Genomic DNA, 16,693 nt, shown 5'->3' with positions numbered 1-16,693 from the left:
GGGAGAGAAAGATCTCCCCTCCGTTCCTCCCCGCTCTCCCCTGCAGCTCCCCGCTCCGTGCCGGCACCCGAATCTTCAGGGACGAGCACAGCGATACTCGGATAAAGCCAATTACTCGAGTGAGTAGTGCTTTTCTGAGTACGCTCGCTCATCTCTACGCCCATGCTTCCCTATGGGCGGCTTGAACTGTGGATCTTCCGTGTGCGTGCCCCACAATTCATAGCTGCCCGTGGACATTGGGCCTTATTGTACAGGTCATTCTGGATACGATAACAAATATGGTTTTTTTAAATACAAACGTGATAATGCACAAAAAAAGGGGTTCTTTTGTTGGTTTTCTAACACTTTTAATCTTTTTTTATGTCCCTGTAGGGGACTTGAGCCAGAAAAGCTCTGATCATTATGGTAATGCCTAGCGGTACTCCTGTACCACAATGCATATCGCTGGACTGGACACAGGTGTATGACGCCCATTTGCAACACGTAATGAGTTAAGAATGGGGATCGGTGTTCTCATCGATCCCCGCTGTTGCAGTGGGAAGTCTAGCTATCAGTCCCAGCCGACTCCCGCTGCGGTTTGGCGTGCGATCACTTCAGAGCCTGCCCCATCCATGGGATGTAAGTTTACGTACTGTTGCGCCAACTAATACCCTGCTAGGTCGTAAACAAGCGTCCTGTGGTGTCACGTTTGGCGCATCTTTTGCGGTGCGCCTTAGAAGGCTCCTCCCACTAGACCCATTTTTTTTGTTACTTTTTTGTCACTTTGGCAAGTGGTAAAAGAAGCGCAAAGAGTGTGGCGGGCGGCAGAAGCTGCCACGGTTGCCCGCAGCCGGTAACGACCTCCCTACTACTTAGTATTGGCTTTGGGCTCAGACTTGTGAGGCCGCCTGCTGCAGGCTATGGCCGGCCGCAGGATACCAGTGCGCTGCCTCCATGAGGAGACACGTCGGGTTCGCAGCACCTGTGACTCAGCCCGTGACGTGCTGCGGTGACGGACGGCAGGTCTGCGCTTCCCGCCAGCTGCTCACCTCACAGCTCGTCTCCTACGCACGGACGGCGGCGGCAGCAGCAGCTGCTGAGGTAAGTGTCCGGCGTGATCCTGGGTGCCCGCGGCTTGCTGTACATTCGGGCTTCTGGAACCTCCTTGCACTGATACATTGTATCTGCTGTGCTCCTCTGTATGATGTGTGCGGAGTGCCGCCTGCAAACTGCCCTCGGCTGACCTAGGAACGGTTAACCAGTTAGTGACCGGTCTACTTTGCACCTTAAAGGGGTTTGGATGAAAAAAAGATGGGGAGAGCGCAGATAATTATGTAGCCAAAAGCTGTGACCCTCTAAGAGTTCCATGGCTGCAGCCGCAGCGGTCGTGCGCCATTCAAGTGTAATTATGGCAGCCAGTCACTGGCCTTAGCCTGAATGGCGCATGGGGGCTGAGGCTAGTGATTGGCTGCAGCGGTCACAAAAGGTCCTCAAATCAAGTCCGCCCGTGGACATTGAGCCTCAGGACGGTTGCACGCAACCAAATTTCAATTGCTGAATATGTGATCGTCACCCGCATGGACAATCCGCCATATTCCGCGCCCATTGAATGAATAGAACCTTTGTCCGCTCTGCATGTCTGAGCAGAAATAAAATTGCAGCATGTTCTATTTTGTTGCGGCATTCGCATGGACGGCTTTCATTGAAGTCAATGGAAGCGGTCTGACCCAAGGCCCATCCCCAATTGATATTGCGAATAGGTTGTGGGTACCCGCGTCATCGCCTAGCAACGGTGCGGGAAAAACAAACATGACCAGTGGAGAGGAAATGACAGGTACACGGTCGCCGGCCACGGTCAGAACCGGATTCCCGCATTCAGAATACGACCCGGTCATGTGCAGCCGGCCTTCTTGATGAAGAAGAAGCAGAGGTTGCAGGCAGCAGTTTGGATGGGTGTTGTTGCTCCTGCTTTCTTTATACCATTTGTTATCTGGTCTCCTAGCAACTTGCGAGCGACTCTGCATCCATATGCAATGTTTATTGCGTATGCACTGCAGATCGAACGCATCCATACAGATCAATGGAGCTCATTCGTGCGGAATCGGCTGTAAAGCAGAGCATGCTGTGATTTTTCTTCAACTCTTGGAATCTGCAGTTCCTACCCGCAAGTATGAGTGAAGCGGCGAAAGTCCATGCATTTCAGTGCCTTCATATTACCGCGTATAGTCTGCACGCACGGCAATCGCGGAGTCCGCATTTCAAATCCACTTGTGTGAGACCCGAATACAAAGAAGCGTCTGTTCTCTGAGTGTATGTTACGGCCATGGTAAGGGGGTTACGTTTTTGTATTTTGGCCACGGCTGTAATATACACTCAGGGAACAGACGCTGCTTTGTATTGAACTGGATTTGAGAAAATCGCATCATTGAATGGAGACTAACAGTGTGGGAAAAGCCAAACACTAAAACATGTACAGAAGTTCACATGGAACTCTGACTGGGTTTTCCGTAGTCCTAAATGTTTCATGCAAAAACCCCATGAAATCTGCCCCGTGTGAACAAGGCCAAAGACATGCAGGTTCACACATGCAGCTTGTGTTCAGGTTTTTCATGCAGTTTTTGAAGTCAAAACCAGGAGTGGATCAAAAACAGAGAAGTCGTATCCATCTTTTATAATCCTCACTTGGTTTTTTTTATGATCCTCATTTGGTTTTGGCTTCAAAACCTGCATCTGTGATTGCGCACTAAGGGCTCCTACCCACTTGCGTTTTTTTTTTTTTTTTTTAATTGCTCCGTTTTTGTACGTGAATATCAATGGCACTTTTTATTGTTAAAAATTGCAAAGCACAAACTTACGATGTGTTTTTAACATTAGAAAGTCCCATTGACATTCGCGTTAAAAAAACGCAAGAGGGTAGGAGCCCTACTGAAATCCCGCTGAAACTTCACGGAATGACCACACGGAATTACCATAAGATTTCCGCAGAAGAAATGCAGCTTCAAAACCAGCGGCCTTTCGCCACGGGTATTGGAGCCGCTTCGTCGCCTGCATTCTGCTGCAGCCATCTTTCCCCATAGAGAGGAGAGAGGACGCCGCAGAAATGGGGGAAAGAATTGACATGCTGCGTCTTTGAATTCCGCGCGGCATGTCAATTTCAGCGCGGCTTGGCCGCAACGGATCATTTTGAAATTCGTTCAACAGTATTTTTTTAACCCACCGCATTATTGCAATAGTGATAAGGTGTGTTAAAACGCACTGGAATAGAGCAGACAGCATTTGAAAATTGCGGCACTAGAAACGCCGCATTCGAACTCTTGTCTGAAAAGCACTATTGAAATCAATGCAGGCGTTTTACAGCGCTTAGCGCACCGTTTGAAACACCATGCTAACCGCTGAGAGAAATGTTAGTGTGAGAGCAACCTTAGTTGCATCTAAGATAGGGCTACAACCGTGTGTGATGTCAAAGAGAATGCATGCAGCATCTTCCTCCAGCAGGAATCCTATTGAGATTAAGGCCTCCTTTACACGGGCGACAAAGTCGCACGATTTTGTCGCGTTGCTACAAGGCTACACATCGCATGTATGTGAAGCCCATGCTTTCCTATGGGTTCCTTCACACATGCGATGTTTTGTAGCATGCAACAACCTGACACAAAAACCTTGCGGGCCCGGTAATATGCCCGGGACTTGTGAGGTTTTGTAGCCCATGTTTCCCTATGGAGCCTCCCTCCCTGTTGCATCGCACGAAAACGCGATTTTTGTGCGGTGCGATGCAACTTTGCCAGTAGGAAGTCCTACTGTCAAAGCTCTAATCTAAGCCCTAGCTGCAGGAAAAAAAAAAAAAAAGACCTACATCACGTTAGAAGTGCTCTTCGCCACCGCAGCTTCTCCCTGGGTCCCGACACTGCTTCTCTTCTTCATCTTTTGGCCGGTGATTGGAAAATCCCCGCCTCCTGGAAGCTTAGCCAATCACAGCAAATGCTCAATGAATGACAGTGATTAAACCGATCACAGCCATTCATCGAGCACTGGCTATGATTGGCTAAGCGTCAGCCAATCACAGCCAGCGCTTTTAGTAGCCGAGGATTTTTCAAGATGAGGAAGAAGATGATCAGTGCCGGGACCTGGAGAGAAGCTGCTGCGGCGCCCCAGACAGCGAAGGAGAGGTGATGTATACTTCTTTTTTTTTCTTTTACCTTCAGCTACAGCTTATTTTCAGGGTAGGGCTTATATTTCAACACCCCACTCCCTTCCCCGAAAATCCTCGCATGTGATGCTACAAAGTTGCATGACTGTGTAGCACTACAAAATTGCGGTATTGCCGCGAAAAGACGCAGCGATATCGCACGGTGCCTCTGTGAGACACGCACAGAAATAGAGCATGCCGCGATTTGTTTTCCGCATGTATTTTAACATGAACAAATCACGGCCATCTGCATAGTATTGCGTTTTGCAATGCAATCCTATGCAAGCGGGCAGGAGCGGAAATTCTGCAGGAAATCCCGCCGCAGAATTTCCGCCCCATGTGCAGGCCTAACACTAGAGGCTGCTATTTTTCCCTTAAATTTGTCCTTACCCAAGATGGTCAATATTGCTTTTTGTAATTTTTTTTCGGCCTACGTAAAGCAACCCTGTAGCCATGGACAAGCAAAATTAGTCATCACCACTTCTGACTACCTGATGCACACTGTGTAACAATATGCATCATTAGTTTAACGAAAACGAATAATGTGTTCTCAGTAAGAGAAACCAACCTTTTAATTGCTAACAAAAATACATGATGTTATAGCTAGCTTTCAAACCAACTTAAGGTTCTTCAGAAGCCTGTGGCAGTTTTCTGATAGAGCAGGTCCTAACTTTCCTCGGAAAAACACGTTCGTCTGAATGAATATATTGAAATCAAAGGCATCACTTTGTCGCATTATGCAGGCGGGATTTTCACGTGCTCCACAAATATGTTTGTCTGAAACCACCCTAAGGGCTCTTTCACACGACTGTATGCGTTTTATGTTTTCTCGGCCGTGCTGTAAAATTGCATCAACGGTCGGCGCTTTCTTGCCCATTCACACAACCGTGAGCAATGATTTTATTGAAAATATACCTTGCACCCCGGAAATGCCTCTCTGCATAAATACTCGGGATGCCTTCCAATGCCTATATAGAGGCACCTGTAAGCTTTTCGCTGCGTTGGACGCTGCAAAAATGCCTCCCCCTCCCTTTCTTTTTCTAGCTCCCAGAGGAGTCTATGGGACCGGCTGGCGTATATCAGGCAAAAACTTTTTAGCCACCCTATATATTCCAACCGTATTTGGGTTGCGTATGTTCCATTTTTGAAGATGCAACGTATATACACGTCGTGCCTCAGATTGCGTATATGTAAAAATACGCCATTTATGCATTTGTGTGAAAGAAACCTAAGGCTTCTTTCACATGAGCGCATATCGGCCGGCCGTTATGTGCTGTCGTCTGATGCATTGGATTCCTGAGACGTATTGTATTTCTGAGATGATTGTATTTCTGAGACGTAAAAACGCCTGGCCAGCCCACTATAGCGCCAGGCATTCATACGTCGGGCCCAAAATATAGTCCTCGAACAATCTTTTGGGCCGGGAATACATTGGCCGCTGCATGGGCTCCTATGGGAGCCCATGGCAGCGGCCATAGGTGGGAGGAAGTTTAGCAGCGGAGCTAAGCGCCCGCCCTCTCGCCGCCCCTTGTCCATAGCCATCAATAGAAGAAGGCGAGGTGGACCGGCACTTAGCTCTGCCCCGCCCCCTCCCATTGCACAAAACGAGGGGGCAGAAACGAGAGGTGAGCCTGCGATAGCGAGGGGATGTGGGCGATGGCCTGGTGAGCGTTTGATTTGTGCGCCCGTTCACCAGATTTTCCTCTCCCAACGTAGCGTATATTGGCCGGCCGTGAAAACAGCCGGTCGATATCTGCTCGTGTGAAAGAAGCCTAAGGCTGCATTCAGACGACCGTATATCGGCTGGGTTTTCACGCCCAGCCGATATACGGCGTCTCTCTCTGCAGGGGGAGGAGGCTGGAAGAGCCGGGAGCAGTGCTCTGAGCTCCCGCCCCCTCTCTGCCTCCTCTCCACCCCCCTGCACTATTTTCAATGAGAGGAGGCGGGACAGGGGCGGAGCTAATTCCCAGAACTGCATCCCCTAAGGCTGCATTCATACAAACGTATATCGGCTCGGTTTTCACGCCGAGCCGATATACGTCGTCCTCATCTGCAGGGGGGAGGATGGAAGAGCCAGGAGCAGGAACTGAGCTCCCGCCCCCTCTCCGCCCCTCTGCACTATTGGCAATGAAAGGAGGCAGGACGGGGGTGGGGCTAATTCTCGGAACTTAGCCCTGCCCCCGTCCCGTCTCCTTTCATTGCAAATAGTGCAGAGGGGCGGAGAGGAGGCAGAGAAGGGGCGGGAGCTCAGGTCCTGCTCCTGGCTCTTCCACCCTGCCCCCCCCCCCCCTGCAGATGAGGACGACGGATATCGGCTCGGCGTGAAAACCGAGCCGATATACGTTCGTGGAAATGCAGCCTAAGGCTGTAAACTGGGAAAGCTCTCTTATTGAAATTAATGATGCCCGACTTAACGATTTGCAGACCATTCTAACAGCCATGAGCCAAGTCTTTTTAATTAGCCTAGCCATCAGTGATCCTAACTGACATGCAATTGCAGGTGCAACATTATTGGCACGACGTCACGGCTGGCGCTCTGCTGCCAAATATGCAATGGAGTTCAAAAGTTGGGTGGCTGATACTGATACCGCTGTGATCAAGAAAGAAGTGTCTTTTGAAACGCATCTCAGAGTAGACCTAGTGTTACACGGTGCCTACAATTTGGCATTTTATGGATTTTTTTGTGTTTTTAAGGAGCCGACTTTTCTCCTTTGTTGTTGCTTGGTGAACTCAATGTCAGAGGATAACAGTTCTTTTCGCAATCAAGTCAATAAAGAGTTTCAACTCCCCTCACGGATCGCATCCATGAGGGGAGCTGGAACTACTCACCCTCATCCTCTGGGATGTCCCGCGATGATTTGGTCCGGAATGGACCCTCAGGTGTCATCTGCGCATGGACATCTAAGTGAAAATGGCAACGCATGGGCAGAAGACGAGATCGGCGCCGGTCATTTGAAATCTCCTTCCCGGCTACTGGAGGTAGCTTGGAAGCAGGAGATGTCACCGGGGATCACGGAAAAGTTGTAAAAAGTAAAATTAAAGTTTCACCTCTTCTCATGGATCTCTATGAGGGGAGGTGAAAATACTCACCCCCGTCCTCCGCTGCGGGAATCCTGCATTCGGCGTCCAACCCGCCTGTGTCGGACGTGACAAGGAGCTGGGTGACCTAACAGCACCATAACTTACTTAAACCCCTCAAGGACCAAGCGCCGTAAATATACGGTGCTTGGTCCTGGGCTTTAATCCATGCTGATGGCAGATGTACGGCGCGGGATTAAAGCCTCTGCTACTGCAATCAAGCAGGAGCAGGTCGGGTTCTCAGCTGTCAGACACAACTGAGGACCTAGAGGAGGAGGGAGAAGCATTTTTTAACTAAGGGCCAGCATGTGCATACAGCTTTCTAGTCCTCATCCAATCCAGAGGGTTCCAGTCTATATAAGGCAAGACGAAATTCTGTAGCAATGTACAGTACAATGTAAGTGAATGGGATTTTATCAAACCCCATTAACTTACAGCTGGGAAAATCACAGTGGAAGATACTCATATTCTGTTTGATGCGAAAATGCCGCCACACAGCGCAGAGAGAAGACACCGGGTGCGGGTGAGCCGGAGGGCTGTGCCAGGGCACGGGACCGCATCCCGCTATGAGAATTCTCACAGCGGGATCCGACCTGGTCGTCTGCAAGCGGCCATTTTTTGATAAAATAAAGAGATCTAAAACTGTTATAAATTCTAATAAACAATTCAAGAATTATATTGGCTTCTGCGTGTATACATCTTATTTACCTTTGCATAGCCTATGCATTTTCTTTTTTCAAGTAGAGCAGTCTATAGTGTTTAGTGCGAGTTGAGCCAAGGTCCCCATATGTTTTGAAATTTATCAGGACATCCCCTGCGCTGATATATTATTTTTTCATAGGCCATTGTTGTATTAACCAGAGGGCGACTCCACAGCCGTCCACCTCAGCATTTGTTTTCCTGGCTAGGAACAAAGCTTCCCTAAAGGCCCCATGTCCACAGGGAAATTATATTTGGCAAATCCGTGCGGGAGAAAAAAATGCACATCCGCATCCCATAGGAATGCCTTGGCCATCCTCGGTTAATTAAGTAGCCGCGGATGGTATTTTAAGTGATTTGCAGATTTCACGAGTGGGGAAAAAAAACGCGGCATGCCCCATTTTAGTGCGGATCACGCGTGCGTGAGTTCATAGAACTCATATCTCAATTAATCTCCCGCATGAAAAGAAAAAAGACAATTATAGTGCATCCGCAACAGAAATCTGCGCGGGCCTGATTTTCCCCGTGGACATGAGGCCTAAGGAAGAATTTTGGTCAGTATTTACTCCACAATGTGGGATCATATCCTAATTGTGCAAAGACACAATAGTGTTTGTTAGACGGCTTTATCATTGACTGCCTTTGATTCTTGTGCCTGCCCTGACACTCGGCCTCTTAAGATATCCACGGATCTTGCTGTTGGCTTCTTTTTTGTTGTTGCTTTTCTTTACAACGTCGTTGCCTATACTCCCTGGTACTGTGTCACACAAGAGTTCCTTGGACCTGACTTCTATCAACTACATTCCTCTTTATGGTATTATTGTACCTTGATGCCACCGGAAGCTAGGGGTTTGACAGGAGGAACGGCCCTTACACACCCCTAGCTCCCGATAGGGTCAAGGCACGAAGGTCCTTGAAGGTGATAAAGTGGGTTAATGTGAGGCGTACGATGTGTTATGTCAGTGAACAGCCCTTCACAGCTACACAGCTGTGCCCCTGTCCCAGCGCTGTGGCCTCCCAGCTCTCCTCCTAGTCCTGCTGCAGGCGTCTGCAGGCTGTAAGTCACATTCCCCCTCCGCTGTTGGGTCCCTGCTGTGGCCTCCCAGCTCTCCTCCTCCTGCTGCTCTATGCGGCCGCACGCTGTAATATACTGTCCCCTGTGGCTGTACGCTCCCTGCTGTCCTGAAGCAGTGTGCTGAGGACACATGGAGTGTATTGCGCCGCTGCCACCTCCGTGCTGCTGTATGACTGCATGCCGTATGTCACGGGAGCCCTGGCGCTGTGTCCTCCCTGCTAGGCACCGCAATGGGACACATATCTGGGGTGTGGGGTGGAGCGGCTTCTGCCGCGCTGCCGGCTAGCAGCCTTCACAACTGTCTGTCGTCAATCATGGTGACCCTGCTCTGCGCTTCAAGACAGAGTGGGGTGCCGCCTTCTGCTCTGCCGCTGGGGAGCGGGGGTTTCAGCTGGGGCAATCCTCGGCAGAAGCGGTGCCCGTCAACGAACATAGCTGCAGGCCACCGTGCTTTACTAAAACAGTTCCAGTTGCAGCATTACGTTAGTTGCCTTCCAGGACCTTGAGGCAACGAAGATGTGCAGCCAATCAGATTCAGGGGCCTCCCCCCCCTCCCCCCCTGTAAATCTTGACTCCACCAGGAGTTTCTGGTGGCGTTAAGATACAATAATACTTCTGTTTACAACCTCTGGTTATGGATCTCCTGACCAAGTTGTGTGAGCTACCTCTAAACCAAGACTATTTTTGAGGTAACAATCTGGGGTTTGTCCATAGAAAGACTATTTCGAATGGTGAGGTTAAAGGGTGAAAACCAGGGATCCCCAGGTTTAGCCTAAAGTCAGATTAGTTCAGAGGCACAGCAGATCCACATCTACTGCCGTTACACTGTTTTTTAGTTGTTGTTTTTTTCTCTTTTTTGTCTGCTGTTTTTGCATAAGCTTCTTTATGTGAAAATGGCAGAAAAAAATGCATATTAAATATATGTGAATAAAACCTCATCGCCCAAAAATCACTTGTTAAAATGCTCATGGCGGTTAACAAAACAATGTCTTTGTTTACATGCCACAAATAAGTATGACTGAGGCCTCATAATATTAGTGGATATAACATTCTCTGACATTTTAGCTTTATACATGGCTGAGGCCCTACAGGGCAGTATTGATACGGCCGAAGATCGCAACCCTCATTTTTAAATCGCCTGCGTGATATTCGCAGAAACGAGGTGACGTCACCCGCACGCCCACTTTCCAGCTACATGGCAGCCAAGGCATCAGTCTTTTGTCTTCTGTGTTTTGAATATTTGGAATGAATTAGAAATTGTTAGTATTACTGTATGTTAGAAAGCTAATATTTGGAAAGGCACAATTCAGAAGAGTCCCTTTAAAATATTTGTATTGCATTAAGTTTACACATTCTTTCAAGCATGCAGTTGAGCAATATTTACAGTATGTCTAATGAACTTTTGCACTGAAGGAAATGGTGAGGTTCTTCTGTCTTTCCTTTTCCTCCTTTTAGCAATACTCGCAATGGTATTAATAATATAGAAGTCACAGAGCCTTTTAATGCACTTTTTCTTCTGGGGTGTGTTCACATGGGAAGGATTGGCAGTGGATTTGCAACATATTTTCCACACTGAAACTCTACAGTGTTTCCATGTAAAATTACTGCTGCTGAAGGGTCATTTATTAAGAGATTACATCATTTGTAAACAGGTTTACAAACCAGACCTCAGTTTGCAGTTAGGGTGAATGCAGACGGCCGGGTCAGATTCTCGCAGCGGGATGTGACCATGTGACCCCTGCAGTGACCCGCGGCTCACCTCCTCCAATGTCTTTCGGTACATTGGGTGTGTCAGGGATCGAGCTCTGCGAGGGCAGAAGGTGAAAAAAATGCGCTCATCGCATAAGCTGAAAACGTGTGAACGGGCAAAGTTTAATATGCACAGTGCATGAAACTTTGCCCGTTCACTGGTGCAGCTGCTCCACGAAGGCCCCCTCATCACAGAACACTTTGACATCACTGAACACTATGACAGTGCTGATGGGACTCCCTGCAGGGATGAAAGAATTCCCTGTCACAGCTGTGGCAGAGGAGCGTGGGATGACAGCAACCCCCGCAGGGATTTTTGGGGAAGGGCTTGAAATATAAGCAGCTAGGTCTTATTTTCAAGGAAAGGTCTGTATCACAAGCCCTTCCCCAAAAATCTCTGCAGGGGTTGCCTTCATCCCAATGCTTTCAACCGGGCAGCAGCAGCGCTGGCCCCATTGAAAGCAATGGGATAGCATCGGAGCCCTCTGTGACAGCTGTGGCAGGGGATTCTTTCGTCCCTGCTGCAGTCTCTTCATCACTGAACACTGTGACAGTGCTGTCACTGTGATCAGGGATGAGAGGACTTTCTGCGGACATCAACGGAACCCTCTGGGAGTCTCCTCATCCCTGCAGGGACTAAAGAGTTAATAGTGGGGCATTTAAAAGATGGTTCTGGCCAGAGGCACCTTTTAAATGCCCTGCTGTAAGCAGCGTGGAAGCTATTGGCACCGCAGGAGTTTCCATTAACTCCTGCTCCGATAGAAGTCAATGGAAACTCATGCAAAATGCGCACCTATGTCCTATCTTTTTTAGGTACGTGCTGTTTTGTGCTGCTAATTCTGTTCATGTGAATGCTTCTATAGGAACCCATTGGTTCTTTTAGAAGCGTGCATTATGCGCACGCAAAACACATGCTTGTCTGACCGAGCCCTTACAGCGTGCCTCTGGGGAATGGCAGTATATGAGTGGGGAAAGCAGTAAAACACATGTGGGTGGCAGAACACAGGGAACAAAAGTTCTATATAATACAGACACATACAATGCATTAATAATACGGTATGGGACACAGTTGGATGGAGCACCTTCAGCTGTTATACAGCTTGGTGAAAATTGATTTCTCACCCCTGTCTTCATCCAGATGCATAGCAGAATGTTCCGAATGGGTTGATAAAACATATTGCAAAAATGTTTAAAATCGCTTGTTCTATACATTAAAAAAAGTGCAGGTGCTTTTTAGGGCTCCTACCCACTTGCGTTTTTTTTAAAAAACAAATGTCAATCTGACTTTGATGTTAAAAACGCGTCGCAAGTTTGTGCTTTGCGATTTTTGTGCGACGCGTTTTTAACATTAGAAAGTCCAATTAACATTTGTAATAAAAAAAACAAGTGTGTGGGAGCCCTTAAAGTGAAACTCCGTACAGAATCTAGCTTTTTATAAAATAACTTTAGTCTTCTTTTAGTCTTGCATACTCGTTTTGTAAAGGTGTTAGGGCAGTATTCCCTCTGTGAACTCCTTTTGGCAACCACTGCCACACAATTGATGGAGAGCTCCAATGATAGCCTAAAAACTGCCCTGTTCCTCTTCCCTTCAGTCATTGCCTTGCAGCTGAGAAAACAACACAATTGCAATGGATCATGTTGCAGGTGGGAAAAAACTGTGTGCCTTAGAAAAGCTCAAGGCCACATTGTGTAACCAATGGTATGTTTACTCTGGCTTCACGGAACACAGAAGGACTGAGCAGGGCTTTAATGTGTTCTCCTGCATGATGGGATGTCTGTGCTGCTGCAGGAGCCTTGAAAGCAATACAAAGATTACTCACAGCTTCCCCATCATTGCAGCGTTGATGCTCTGTATATTGTCCTAGAGTGATAACATGCCATACATCCATGTGACTACTGCAGCCAATCACTGACCTCTGCTAGCATTACTATTGAGGTTAGGCCCAATGTCCACGGGCGGGTCAGATTCTGTGCAGGGAATCTCGCACAGAGTCCACCCGTGCCCGCAGCCACTGAGCCCTATTTACCTGTTTACCCCAGCAGCGGCATCTGTGTGGATCCCACCACTTCCGAATTTGCTGTACTGTGCATGGTCCCGCGGTGGGGGGGGGGGGGTCGCGATTACTGCTGGGGCCGCGGTGGGGGGGGGGTCGCGATTACTGGTGGGGCCGCGGTGGGGGGGGTCGCGATTACTGGTGGGGCAGAGGTGGGGGGGTCGCGATTACTGGTGGGGCAGAGGTGGGGGGGGTCGCGATTACTGGTGGGGCAGAGGTGGGGGGGTCGCGATTACTGGTGGGGCAGAGGTGGGGGGGGTCGCGATTACTGGTGGGGCAGAGGTGGGGGGGTCGCGATTACTGGTGGGGCAGAGGTGGGGGGGTCGCGATTACTGGTGGGGCAGAGGTGGGGGGGTCGCGATTACTGGTGGGGCCGCGGTGGGGGGGTCGCGATTACTGGTGGGGCCGCGGTGGGGGGGTCGCGATTACTGGTGGGGCCGCTGTGGGGGGGTCGCGATTACTGGTGGGGCCGCGGTGGGGGGGTCGCGATTACTGGTGGGGCCGCGGTGGGGGGGTCGCGATTACTGGTGGGGCCGCGGTGGGGGGGTCGCGATTACTGGTGGGGCCGCGGTGGGGGGGTCGCGATTACTGGTGGGGCCGCGGTGGGGGTCGGTCGCGATTACTGGTGGGGCCGCGGTGGGGGGGGGGTCGCGATTACTGGTGGGGCCGCGGTGGGGGGGGGTCGCGATTACTGGTGGGGCCGCGGTGGGGGGGGGGTCGCGATTACTGGTGGGGCCGCGGTCGGGGTCGCGATTACTGGTGGGGCCGCGGTGGGGGGGGGGTCGCGATTACTGGTGGGGCCGCGGTGGGGGGGGCGCGATTACTGGGGGGGTCGCGATTACTAGTGGGGCCGCGGTGGGGAGGGCGGGTCGCGATTACTTGGGGGCCGCGGTGCAGGGGGGTCGCGATTACTGGGGGGGCCGCGGTGCGGGGGGGGGTCGCGATTACTGGGGGGGCCGCGGTGCGGGGGGGGTGTCGCGATTACTGGGGGGGCCGCGGTGCGGGGGGGGGTCGCGATTACTGGGGGGGCCGCGGTGCGGGGGGGGGGGGTCGCGATTACTGGGGGGGCCGCGGTGCGGGGGGGGGGGTCGCGATTACTGGTGGGGCCGCGGTGCGGGGGGGGGGGGGTCGGGATCACTGGTGGGGCCGCGGTGCGGGGGGGGGGGTCGCGATCACTGGTGGGGCCGCGGTGCGGGGGGGGGGGGTCTGGATTACTGGTGGGGCCGCGGTGTGGAAGGGGGGTCGCGATTACTGCTGGAGCCGCGGTGGGGCGTCGCGATTATTGCTGGAGACGCCGTGGGGGGTCGCGATTACTGCTGGGGTCGCGGTGGGGGGGGGGGTCGCGGTTACTGCTGGGGCCGCGGTGGGGGTCGCGATTACTGCTGTGGTCGCGATTACTGCTGTGGTCGCTATTATTTTTGGGGCCGCTGTGGGGGTCGCTATTATTTCTGGAGCCGCTGTGGGGGTCGCTATTATTTCTGGGGCCGCTGTGGGGGTCGCTATTATTTTTGGGGCCGCTATTATTTCTGGGGCCGCTGGGGCGGGTCGCTGTTACCGCTGGGGCCGCTGGGGCGGGCCGCTGTTACCGCTGGGGCCGCTGGGGCGGGCCGCTGTTACCGCTGGGGCGGGACGCTGTGGGGCGGGCCGCTGTTACCGCTGTGGGGCGGGCCGCTGTTACTGCTGGGGCGGGCCGCTGTTACTGCTGTTGCCGCTGTGGGGGGGCCGCTGTTACCGCTGGGGCCGCTGTGGGGGGGCCGCTGTTACCGCTGGGGCCACTGTGGGGGGGGGAGCTATTACCACTGGGGCCGCTGTTACCGCTGGGGCGGGCCGCTGTTACCGCTGGGGCGGGACGCTGTGGGGCGGGACGCTGTTACCGCTGTGGGGGGGCCGCTGTTACCGCTGGGGCCGCTGTGGCGGGGCCGCTGTTACCGCTTGGGCCGCTGTGGCGGGGCCGCTGTTACCGCTGGGGCTGCTGTGGGGGGGTCGCTGTTACCGCTGGGGCTGCTGTGGGAGGGTCGCTGTTACCGCTGGGGCTGCTGTGGGAGGGTCGCTGTTACCGCTGGGGCTGCTGTGGGGGGGTCGCTGTTACCGCTGGGGCTGCTGTGGGGGGGTCGCTGTTACCGCTGGGGCTGCTGTGGGGGGTCGCTGTTACCGCTGGGGCTGCTGTGGGGGGCCGCTGTTACCGCTGGGGCTGCTGTGCGGGGGCCGCTGTTACCGCTGGGGCTGCTGTGCGGGGGCCGCTGTTACCGCTGGGGCTGCTGTGCGGGGGCCGCTGTTACCGCTGGGGCTGCTGTGCGGGGGCCGCTGTTACCGCTGGGGCTGCTGTGCGGGGGCCGCTGTTACCGCTGGGGCCGCTGTGACCGCTGGGGCCGCTGTGCGGGGGCCGCTGTTACCGCTGGGGCCGCTGTGCGGGGGCCGCTGTTACCGCTGGGGCCGCTGTGCGGGGGCCGCTGTTACCGCTGGGGCCGCTGTGCGGGGGCCGCTGTTACCGCTGGGGCCGCTGTGCGGGGGCCGCTGTTACCGCTGGGGCCGCTGTGGGAGGGGGCCGCTGTTACCGCTGGGGCCGCTGTGGGAGGGGGCCGCTGTTACCGCTGGGGCCGCTGTGGGAGGAGGGCGCTGTTACCGCTGGGGCCGCTGTGGAGGAGGGCGCTGTTACCGCTGGGGCCGCTGTGGGAGGAGGGCGCTGTTACCGCTGGGGCCGCTGTGGGAGGTGGGCGCTGTTACCGCTGGGGCCGCTGTGGGAGGAGGGCGCTGTTACCGCTGGGGCCGCTGTGGGAGGGGGGCGCTGTTACCGCTGGGGCCGCTGTGGGAGGGGGGCGCTGTTACCGCTGGGGCCGCTGTGGGAGGGGGGCGCTGTTACCGCTGGGGCCGCTGTGGGAGGGGGGCGCTGTTACCGCTGGGGCCGCTGTGGGAGGGGGGCGCTGTTACCGCTGGAGCCGCTGTGGGAGGGGGGCGCTGTTACCGCTGGAGCCGCTGTGGGAGGGGGGCGCTGTTACCGCTGGAGCCGCTGTGGGAGGGGGGCGCTGTTACCGCTGGAGCCGGACGCTGTGGGGCGGGCCGCTGTTACCGCTGGGGCCACTGGGGCGGGCCGCTGTTACCGCTGGGGCGGGACGCTGTTGGGCGGGCCGCTGTTACCGCTGTGGGGGGGCCGCTGTTACCGCTGGGGCCACTGTGGCGGGGCCGCTGTTACCGCTGGGGCCACTGGGGGGGGTGGGCGCTGTTACCGCTGGGGCCACTGTGGGGGGGGGGGCGATGTTACCGCTGGGGCCGCTGTTACCGCTGGGGCCGCTGTGGGGGGGCCGCTGTTACCGCTGGGGCCGCTGTTACCTCTGGGGCCGCTGTGGGGGGGGCCGCTGTTACCGCTGGGGCCACTGGGGGGGGGGGGGCGCTGTTACCGCTGGGGCCACTGTGGGGGGGGCGATGTTACCGCTGGGGCCGCTGTTACCGCTGGGGCCGCTGTGGGGGGGGCCGCAGTTACCGCTGGGGCCACTGTGGGGGGGGGCGATGTTACCGCTGGGGCCGCTGTTACCGCTGGGGCCGCTGTGGGGGGGGCCGCTGTTACCGCTGGGGCCGCTGTTACCTCTGGGGCCGCTGCGGGGGGGCCGCTGTTACCGCTGGGGCCGCTGTGGGGGGGGGAGCTGTTACCGCTGGGGCCACTGTGGGGGGGGGAGCTGTTACCGCTGGGGCCACTGTGGGGGGGGGGAGCTGTTACCGCTGGGGCCACTGTGGGGGGGGGGGGAGCTGTTACCGCTGGGGCCGCTGTTACCGCTGGGGCGGGCCGCTGTTACCCCTGGGGCCGCTGGGGCGGGCCGCTGTTACCGCTGGGGCGGGACGCTGTGGGGCGGCCGCTGTTACCGCTGGGGCCACTGTGGA

The 16,693-nt window shown here is 54.2% G+C and overlaps 1 protein-coding gene across 1 annotated transcript in view; it reads left to right on the top strand.

The window, feature by feature from the left end:
• The first annotated feature begins 1,002 nt into the window (after window positions 1–1,002).
• Window positions 1,003–16,693, top strand: part of RPH3AL (rabphilin 3A like (without C2 domains)) — a 321,117-nt gene continuing 305,426 nt past the window's right edge. Inside the window, exon 1 of the mRNA XM_066575908.1 lies at window positions 1,003–1,080. The gene's annotated coding sequence lies outside the window, so the exon portion shown is untranslated. The remainder of the gene's footprint in view (window positions 1,081–16,693) is intronic.

This window comes from Eleutherodactylus coqui, chromosome 1, assembly GCF_035609145.1.
Source record: "Eleutherodactylus coqui strain aEleCoq1 chromosome 1, aEleCoq1.hap1, whole genome shotgun sequence".
Taxonomy (NCBI): Eukaryota; Metazoa; Chordata; class Amphibia; order Anura; family Eleutherodactylidae; genus Eleutherodactylus; species Eleutherodactylus coqui.
This window is presented reverse-complemented; position numbering and strand designations above follow the sequence as displayed.